Consider the following 8804-nt stretch of genomic DNA (forward strand, 5'->3'; position numbering starts at 1 on the left):
GGAAGAGACAGACACAGAAGTGGGAAACGGGAGGGCACCGCGGGTGCAGCGGGCCAGCTGGGGTGGAGCCAGTCCCTGCCTCCACGGTGGGGGAACGGGGCGAGGACGAGACACAGAAGGAGAGAGAGAGAGAAAGAGGAGATCTGCTGTCCTGCTGTCGGAGCAGCCGCCAAATGGTCCTCCGCCAGCTCGCTGGCCTGATCCAGCGATGCCGGGCGATGGCACTGGACCCGCTCCGTGGTCCCTTTGGGTAGTCGGGCGATGAACTGTTCCAGTACCACCTGATCGACGATTCCCTCAGCGTCGCGGTTGTCAGTCCTCAGCCACTGCCAGCAGGCGTCCTGGAGTTGCTGGCCAAACGCGAACAGCCGGCCGACTTCTTCCAGGCGCAGAGCGCGGAAGCGCTGTCGGTGTTCTTCGGGGGTGCACCCCACACCCTGGAGGACGGCCCGGCGGAGGTCCGCGTAGACCAGCCAGCTGTCAGTGGGGAGCTGTAGCGCGGCCAGCTGCGCCTCGCCCGTTAGCAGGGGGAGGAGGCGCGCCGCGCGCTGTTCCACCGGCCAGCCCGAGGCCTCTGCTGCCTGCTCAAAGAGCGTGAGGAAGGCCTCGGGGTCATCATGCGGGCCCATCTTCATTAGGGTGAGGTGGGAAGGGCCCACGGCGGTGGAGGTGGTGGACCCCGCCGACCCGAGGAGGTGCTGGAATGCCTGTCGATCTTCCTGCTGCGCCAGCACCAGGGCCTCGAACCTTTGCTCCTGCTCCTTCCAGAGGGCGATTAGCACCTGGTCCTGGCTCTGCTGGGCTGTGGCGAGGGCGCGGATCAGGTCCGCAAAGGGGGAGGACTCCATGGGGCTGTTCTTCTCTGTGCTCCATCCTGGGTTTTGGCACCACTGTAGTATAAGAGCGGGTGGGTGGAGCACAGAAGTACAGCAGGCCAGAACTGAGTTCCAACAAAACTCTTATTTAGCTTTTCAGCCTTTTTATTCCCAGCCCCACACAGAGTCTGGTGGGGGAGAGAGCTCCCTTCCTCTACTCTCTCTCTCCTTATGTAGGGCACAGTCACTGGGGAAGACACACAAACACACGTTAATAGACATCAGGTGCAGTGATTCTGCCACTTACCTTCCCTGACTCCGCCCTCCGGTCACAGACCGACGCTTGACCATGCCCCTGCTGCCACAGTGATGCACACATTAGACAAGACAGAAGCCTTAGCATCGAGGTCTACTGGAAAAACACACACAGACCAGTACCTACTCTTCGACTCACACCACCCACTGGAACACAAATTGGGGGTTATTAGGACCTTGCAACACAGGGCTCAGAACATTCCTATAATGGTAGAGGGAAAAGAGGAGGAGTGGAATCACATCAAGAAAACACTTCAGAACTGTGGGTATCCCAACTGGGCTTTTTTCAAGAGCAGAAAAAGGAACATAATGGACAAGGAGGATAACAGGAACAAACACAAGAACATTGTCATTCCCTACATTTCTGGTCTATCTGAGAAACTCAGGAGGATCTTCTACAAACACAACATTCCGGTACATTTCAGACCCAGTAACACCCTGAAGCAGAAACTGGTCCATGCTAAGGACAGAATTAGGGATGGCGAAAACTAAAAAAAATCTTGACCGACCACCGAGCCTCATTAGCCGGTTAAAGTTGGTTAACCTATGAGTTTAAACAGGGATGCAAACGGCACGCCTTTTGGAGGATGCCGCCTTTTTCACGGCTGAATTGTGCAGATCTGATTTTTTTTTTTAGGGGGGGCGTTGGAGTGTCTGAATAATTTCGTCAGAGTAAATTCTGTATTAAAGTTGCTAAGTGGGCAGGTGCCTTTGCAGTCCATGAGGCGTGGGAGGTGTGTGTGTGTGTGGGGGGTCAGTGGGTCGGAGGGCTGCACACGTTTTTGCGGAAGCTGCGCAGGTGTGCGCAGCTTTCTGATTTGTTGTTTTCTTCTCGTGCTTCCTGTGTTTCGTGGACTGTGGCGGCGTTTGCTTGTTTAGTAATTTTAATACAGAATTAAAACTTTTAAAAAAATTTAAAAAAACTCAAACAAATTTCACACTCTGTCTCTGCTCGCAGTGTGCGGATGGGGGAGGGGCTGCTCGCTCTCTCATACACACACGAGGGAGGGGCTGCTCCCTCTCAGAGAGAGAGAGAGAGACAGTTCAGTACAGCTCCTGCTATAACGACTGCTACGCACACTGCATCACTCTCACAATTTCCCACAGGGGAATTGTCTCTAGTTTAACCGACACCCAAAAAAAATTAACCGGTTGATGTTGATTCGGGGGTGGCACGGTGGTGTAGTGGTTAGCGCTGTCGCCTCACAGCAAGAAGGTCCGGGTTCGAGCCCCGTGGCCAGCGAGGGCCTTTCTGTGCGGAGTTTGCATGTTCTCCCCATGTCTGTGTGGGTTTCCTCTGGGTACTCCAGTTTCCCCCACAGTCCAAAGACATGCAGGTTAGGTTAACTGGTGACTCTAAATTGACCACAAGTGTGAATGGTTGTTTGTGTATGTGTCAGCCCTGCGATGACCTGGCGACTTGTCCAGGGTGTACCCTGCCTTTCGCCCGTAGTCAGCTGGGATAGGCTCCAGCTTGCCTGCGACCCTGTAGAACAGGATAAAGTGGCTAGAGATAATGAGATGAGACGTTGATTCGGTCAACCATCGGTCAAATGGTCATTGGTTAACATCCCTAGACAGAATAGCCAGACACAAACAGGACAACATAGTGTATGCACTTCAGTGCAGTGAGGAATGCATGGACTCATATATTGAGGAAACAAAACAACCACTTCGCAGGCACATGGCTCAACACCCAAGAGCCAGTTTCTCAGGCCAGGACTCTGCTGTCTATCTTCATCTTAACAACAAAGGACACTCATTTCAGGATTGCAACATATGCATTTTAGCCAGAGAGGATCGTTGGTATGAGTGATGAGTTAAAGAAGCCATTTTTGTTAACCTGGAACGGCCATCACTGAACAGAGGTGGTGGTCTAAGATATCATTTATCAGCCATCTACAATGCAGTCCTTGGCACACTTCCCAGACAACTGAATGCACACCAAAACCCAGCTGTTTTCAGTGACTCACAGGAGGACAGAGAGATCCAACAATCCACTGATCATCCCAATGACTCTCAAGGCCATTCACATCCAGCCCCCAGTGACCCACACCAACAGGATGACTCAACGACACCTTAGGATTGTTTTTCATCCATGAGAGGATAAATACCCGATACTCCCCATTAGTCAGACAAAACTGAAGAAGCCTTTCGGATGAGAGGTGAAACATCTTCAAGAATCTTCAAGCAAGTCCAGTTGCTCTTTTTACCATGCACAGTTTACTATGACCTGGACGACTGAGAATCTTCACAGACAAGAAGAAGAAGAAGCAGCAGCAGCAGCGCAGGTGCTAGAAGCTGTAGAGAACATGTTGCAGCAGACAATAGAAGGTGAAGTTTAATTGAAGATTGGGGGAAAAACTAAACTTACTGGACATTTTTGGGGATGCCGCTGGTAGGTTAATGTTGATATTTGATTTGTTAACTTTGTTACCGTAGTTGAAAATAAAGTTTAAAAAAGGAGATTGTGTTTTTATTTTGAAGACCATTTTCAGTAGTTGTATTTTGTGTTTGCTTCTTTTTACCATAAAGGTTTTCAACCTACTGACCTGACTGACAAAATTTGATTTGTGACCACCGAATGAGAATTATAATAAACGAACAAAGAAAAAAAAGATAAAAGCAGTCAACCCTGGATAACTTGACAGTTGAAAACTATTGCAACGCAGTTGAAGATCATGGCTGTGCAGTTAAAAGCCAACAGTGTGCAATTGAAGAGTAACACTCAGTGCGTTTACATGCACATAGAGAAAATCGAATTTCTGCCGTAGCTTGACTGAAATCGAAGTTCTAAATGCCATGGAAACACCTTAGCTCAGCTGAAATTGAACCGAACTGGATTTCTCGTAATCGAGCTACACAACCTAGATTATGCGATTTTAGCCGAGCTACTTAGTGCATGTAAACCCTATCGAGCTACGTAGTCGAGCTACTTACTTCAGCACTGCCCCTTCCGGAAGTGACAAGTGACGAGACCACAAGCGGGAAACGACAGCCTCGGTCAGCAGGACACGTCACCTTAGCCGCCACTTTATTAGGAACACTTGTGTCTGGGCATGTACGCACCCATTTCCAATTAGTTGGTAAGTTATTAGCATGTTAGCAGGCTAACAGTTAATATGTTCACCATTACAGATCAACTTCAACTTAGTGGCCATTTTATTAGAAACACTTCTGTTCGTACATACAAAACACTCTTCTTGTGAACACGGAACTGATAACTTTGTTTATACTCTTGAATAGCTCTTCTTCATGACGACAACCGGAAGTGTACCAACACGATGGGGCGTGTAGCGCCACCTGTGGCTCGGGTGCACAATGTACCTCACACAATAGCTCGATTTCCTTGTGTGCATGTAGGATTGGATTTCTCTGGCACTCCTGCTGGGACCCTTAGCTCGGTTTGGATGTGCATGTAAAACGCACTGACTGTTCCAGCTGAGGTTCATTGCCATGCCAGGAGATAACCAAAGAGCATCAAGTTAGAGATAGACCGATATGTTTTTTTCGGGGCCGATACCGATTATTAGTAGTCACAGAGGCCGATAACCGATATGTGGAGCCGATATTCATTTGCAGTAAAAGTGAAAATATTGGCATTGAAATGTTGAATAGTAGAAACTCCAACACTTAACTTTGTTTAAATGCCTTTAAGCATGTGTTTATTAAACTTCTTTTCAGATTTGCAACTGACAATAGACATCTTTTTAAAATTCTAGCAAAAAGTGCAGGAAGCTCCCAGTCTCAGCAGTATGTCTTATAAAGTTAACTGAAAACTTGAACAAATAAATAGCTCCCTGAAGTTTTTCTACAGTAAATTAAGTTTTCCAAAATTTCAATATAACTGAAATGTTATTTTTTCTTTCACTTGTCTTTGTTTTAAGTTCAAACAGAAACCTAAAGTGCAGGGAGTTCCCAGGGTCAGCAGCAGCATCTCTTATAAAGTTAACTGAAAATTTAAATAAATAAATAAATAAATAAATAAATAGCTTCCTGAAGTTTTATAAAGTAAATAAAACAGTTAAATAAAAATCACAGAAAAAGCACAAATGTGAATCAGTTAGTAGTCCCAATTAGTACTCCCAGTTGAGCAGCACCAGACTGTGGTGCAAAAATCAGAGTTGTTCAGCGTGCTTTCCAGTGAGACAGCTTCTCTTCCTCTCATAAATTGCAGAGACTTCACTGAAGACTCGCTCACTTGGGACTGATGAGGGTGGTGCACAAAGAAACTTTCTTGCTTGTTTCGCAAGTAGCTTGAAGCGCCCTTCATTCTGTCTCCACCATTGGAGTGGGTCCCCTTTCCACCTGTCAATCACTGGCTCCTTGAGGTACAGATGTAGCTCATCCTCAACGCAGCTACTGGCCAGCAGGTCACCAGTGTGGGGTGCCAGCAGAGAATTGAACATCAACATGGCTGCAGAAGGATGTGTTCTCTCCGTTGCCTTTTGTGGACGTTTCCGTCATTCTCGTGTGTCCCATATGCAGCTGCCTGCTCCTCCACACTGGCCTCCTCTGCAGCAGCCTGCTCCTCCATACTGGCTCCTTCTGTGGCAGCATGCTCCTCTCGAGTGGTCTGTTGTGTGGCAGCATCCTCTTCCTCTTTCAACCATTCTTTGACCTTGCTCAATCAGATCCTCCAGGATTTTGCGATGTTGCGATTTGCAACTTCAATGCAAATTCAGCCAATCCCCGCGAATTCAGGGTGGTGTTGCAATTATATCCAATCACCGCAACTTTCCTGCAAATTTAACCAATCGCTGGCGTCCTCGAGGTGATGTCGACAAACTACCTCCCGCCTTACTTCTGTGTATACGTTCAAGAGAAGCAGCATGTGTGCAGTGTTGCCAGATTGGGCGGTTTTAAGTGCATTTTGCCGGGTTTTGAACATATTTTGGGCTGGAAAACGTCAGCAGTATCTGGCAATGCTGCATGTGCGAGTCAGTGTTTATATAGGCTTAAATTCTGTTACTGAAAGTGTTATGTTTACAGTGAAGGACTGTGTGCACTTTACATTATTTTTTTACTTAATACAAGAAATTAATTGATGCCAACATTTTTTGCCAAAATGGTATTTTATTTTCCATTGTTTAGGCAGCTTCAGCATCATACTGTGAGATTCTGTTCAAATTGTTTTTTTTTTTCTTCTATGAAGCCTGAGCCATTTATTTTATTAGTTTATAATTGTTTAATTTAGTCTTCAGGAGAGACTGCCTGCACACAGTACTAGTATTAATAGTTTTTTTCTTACATGAAAGCTGAGGCATTTATATTATATTTTAAGGTAACTTCATGTTGTGCTGTGAGGTTCTGTGCACTAACTTTTGAACCAACAGGTGCATTTGGATAAGTAAAGCCTATTTTTCTGCATTTTTGTAGTCCTGGTAATCTTTTAAACAGGTAAAGTTATGTATAGGACCATTTCTCAGTGTCTTTTTTTTTAAATCAATAGTTTTTCAGTAATAAATTAATATTTAACATTTCATCTCATTATCTGTAGCCGCTTTATCCTGTTCTACAGGGTCGCAGGCAAGCTGGAGCCTATCCCAGCTGACTACAGGCAAAAGGCGGGGTACACCCTGGACAAGTCGCCAGGTCATCACAGGGCTGACACATAGACACAGACATTCACACTCATTCACATCTATGGTCAAATTTAGAATCACCAGTTAACCTAACCTGCATGTCTTTGGACTGTGGGGGAAACCGGAGCACCCGGAGGAAACCCACGCAGACACGGGGAGAACATGCAAACTTCGCACAGAAAGGCCCTCGCCGGCCACGGGGCTCGAACCCGGACCTTCTTGCTGTGAGGCGACAGTGCTAACCAATATTTAACATACTCAATTTTAATCACAAAAAGAGAAAAATCGCAACAATTTCTCGCAACTTTCACTTCCTCCCGCAATGTAATCGCAACAAAAAGCTAAAAAACACCGCAACTTTCATCGCAAATTTTATGGAAAACCCCCCGCAACAGACATTTTAGCCCGCAACAATCACAAAAAAGGCCCGCAAAATCCTGGGGGGACTGCTCAATGTCGTGGCAGAGGAGAATGCGTGACTCTTATAACAAGGATCTAAGAGACAAGCCAGCACCACAGTTTTAGTGTCTTCTACTTTTGAGAAACGCTTGTCCAGGCTCTCCCTCATGGCTTGCCTGAGCATTCTGATGCCTTTTGTGGAGGGCCCCTCATCATCTTGAAGTAGCATCTTCAATACAGTCAGGCATGGAATGATGCAGGATGCTGAGGAGTTGCTGTGGCTCACCTGAAGTGTCAGTTCCTCTATTGGGAGAAGAGTTTCAATTAAATTGGACACAAGGTCCCACTGATGAGCAGTGGGACCTGCAAATCCTCCATGTTCACCACAGTAGATGGTAATCACACACTTTTGCTCCAGCATTCTTTGGAGCATGTGAAGCGTCGAGTTCCACCTTGTTGGAACAGCCTGGATTAATGTTGTGCTCTGGCAGGCCAAGTTCTCTCTGAATGTCTTGCAAACGCTGTTTGGCCAGAATGGAGTGGTGGAAATGTGTGACACACTTCTTAAGTATTGCGATGACCTCTGTGATGGCTCTTTGACTTGACAGACCGTCATTCACCACAAGTTGCAAGGTGTGCGATGTGCAGCTGAGGTCTGGGAGTTCAGCAAGCCTCATTCCCTTCACAATATTTGCTCTGTGTCTCGAAGCATTAGTGCTACATAGTCTTTGCTCATCTCCCAGACCTCAAGCATACTGAGGAATGTCTCTTTCAGGTATTCCCCAGTGTGGGACGCATGCATTGCTCGTGTTTAAGATGACCTGCTTTCTTATCCATTCAGCATCAATGAAATGGCATGTCAGGCTCATGAGAGACTCGGTCACACCAGACCAGCAGTCTGTGGTGAAGGAGAGAGTAGCCAGCATTATTAGGTTGAATCAGGGCTTTGATCTTGTCCACAACCTTGTGAACTTCTTGTAGCTTTTCAGTTCGGTAATACTTGTCACTTTTCAGAGCATATCCTGGCTCTGCTGCAGCCATCAGGCACTTAAAGCCAACATCAGACACCACCGTGAATGGTTGGTTGTCAGTGACCATCTTTATGATTAGTTTGTCCATTAGTTTCAACCTGTCATCGGAGTTTGTCCACTTTCTTTGTTTCTGAAACATGTCCTCTATTGTTGGCTGAGATGAAGTTGCCTCATCCTGATGAGATTCAGATCCCTGTTTCTTCTGTGCCATTTCATACAACTCAGGGTGGTGAATCCTAAGATGGGACCACAGGTTTGAAGTATTTTTGTTTTTTCCCATTGTTGCTCCCATGCTGACACCTTCATTGCATGTATTACACACTGCCTTCCCTGGTGTTGGCTGGGTGTAATACATCCATACTGCACTTTGAAACCTAGGTCTATCCATCTGCAATAAGGGTTTGAAAAAAAAAAATGAGTTAAAAGTGGGGCCATATGCTGACATGTGCTCAACTCATGTTTAATTTACTACAGCATTTGGGAAGCCTGCAGTTGATTTTATTATGTAAATGTTATATTTTAACATGTGATCACAGGGACCCTGTCATTCAAAACTAGGCTGCTACATTACGAACAATGTATGTTACTTTAGCTGAAAAAATATATATATATATAGTATAATAGGAGAGACTGTTCATCCCTGAACACCATGCAGTTCA

General features: G+C 46.2%; 1 pseudogene; it reads right to left on the minus strand.

The window, feature by feature from the left end:
• Nucleotides 1-5538: 5538 nt before the first annotated feature.
• LOC132901273 (zinc finger BED domain-containing protein 4-like) lies at nucleotides 5539-8356 on the minus strand (annotated as a pseudogene).
• Nucleotides 8357-8804: the final 448 nt, after the last annotated feature.

This window comes from Neoarius graeffei, chromosome 17 (assembly GCF_027579695.1).
Source record: "Neoarius graeffei isolate fNeoGra1 chromosome 17, fNeoGra1.pri, whole genome shotgun sequence".
NCBI classification, from domain to species: domain Eukaryota; kingdom Metazoa; phylum Chordata; class Actinopteri; order Siluriformes; family Ariidae; genus Neoarius; species Neoarius graeffei.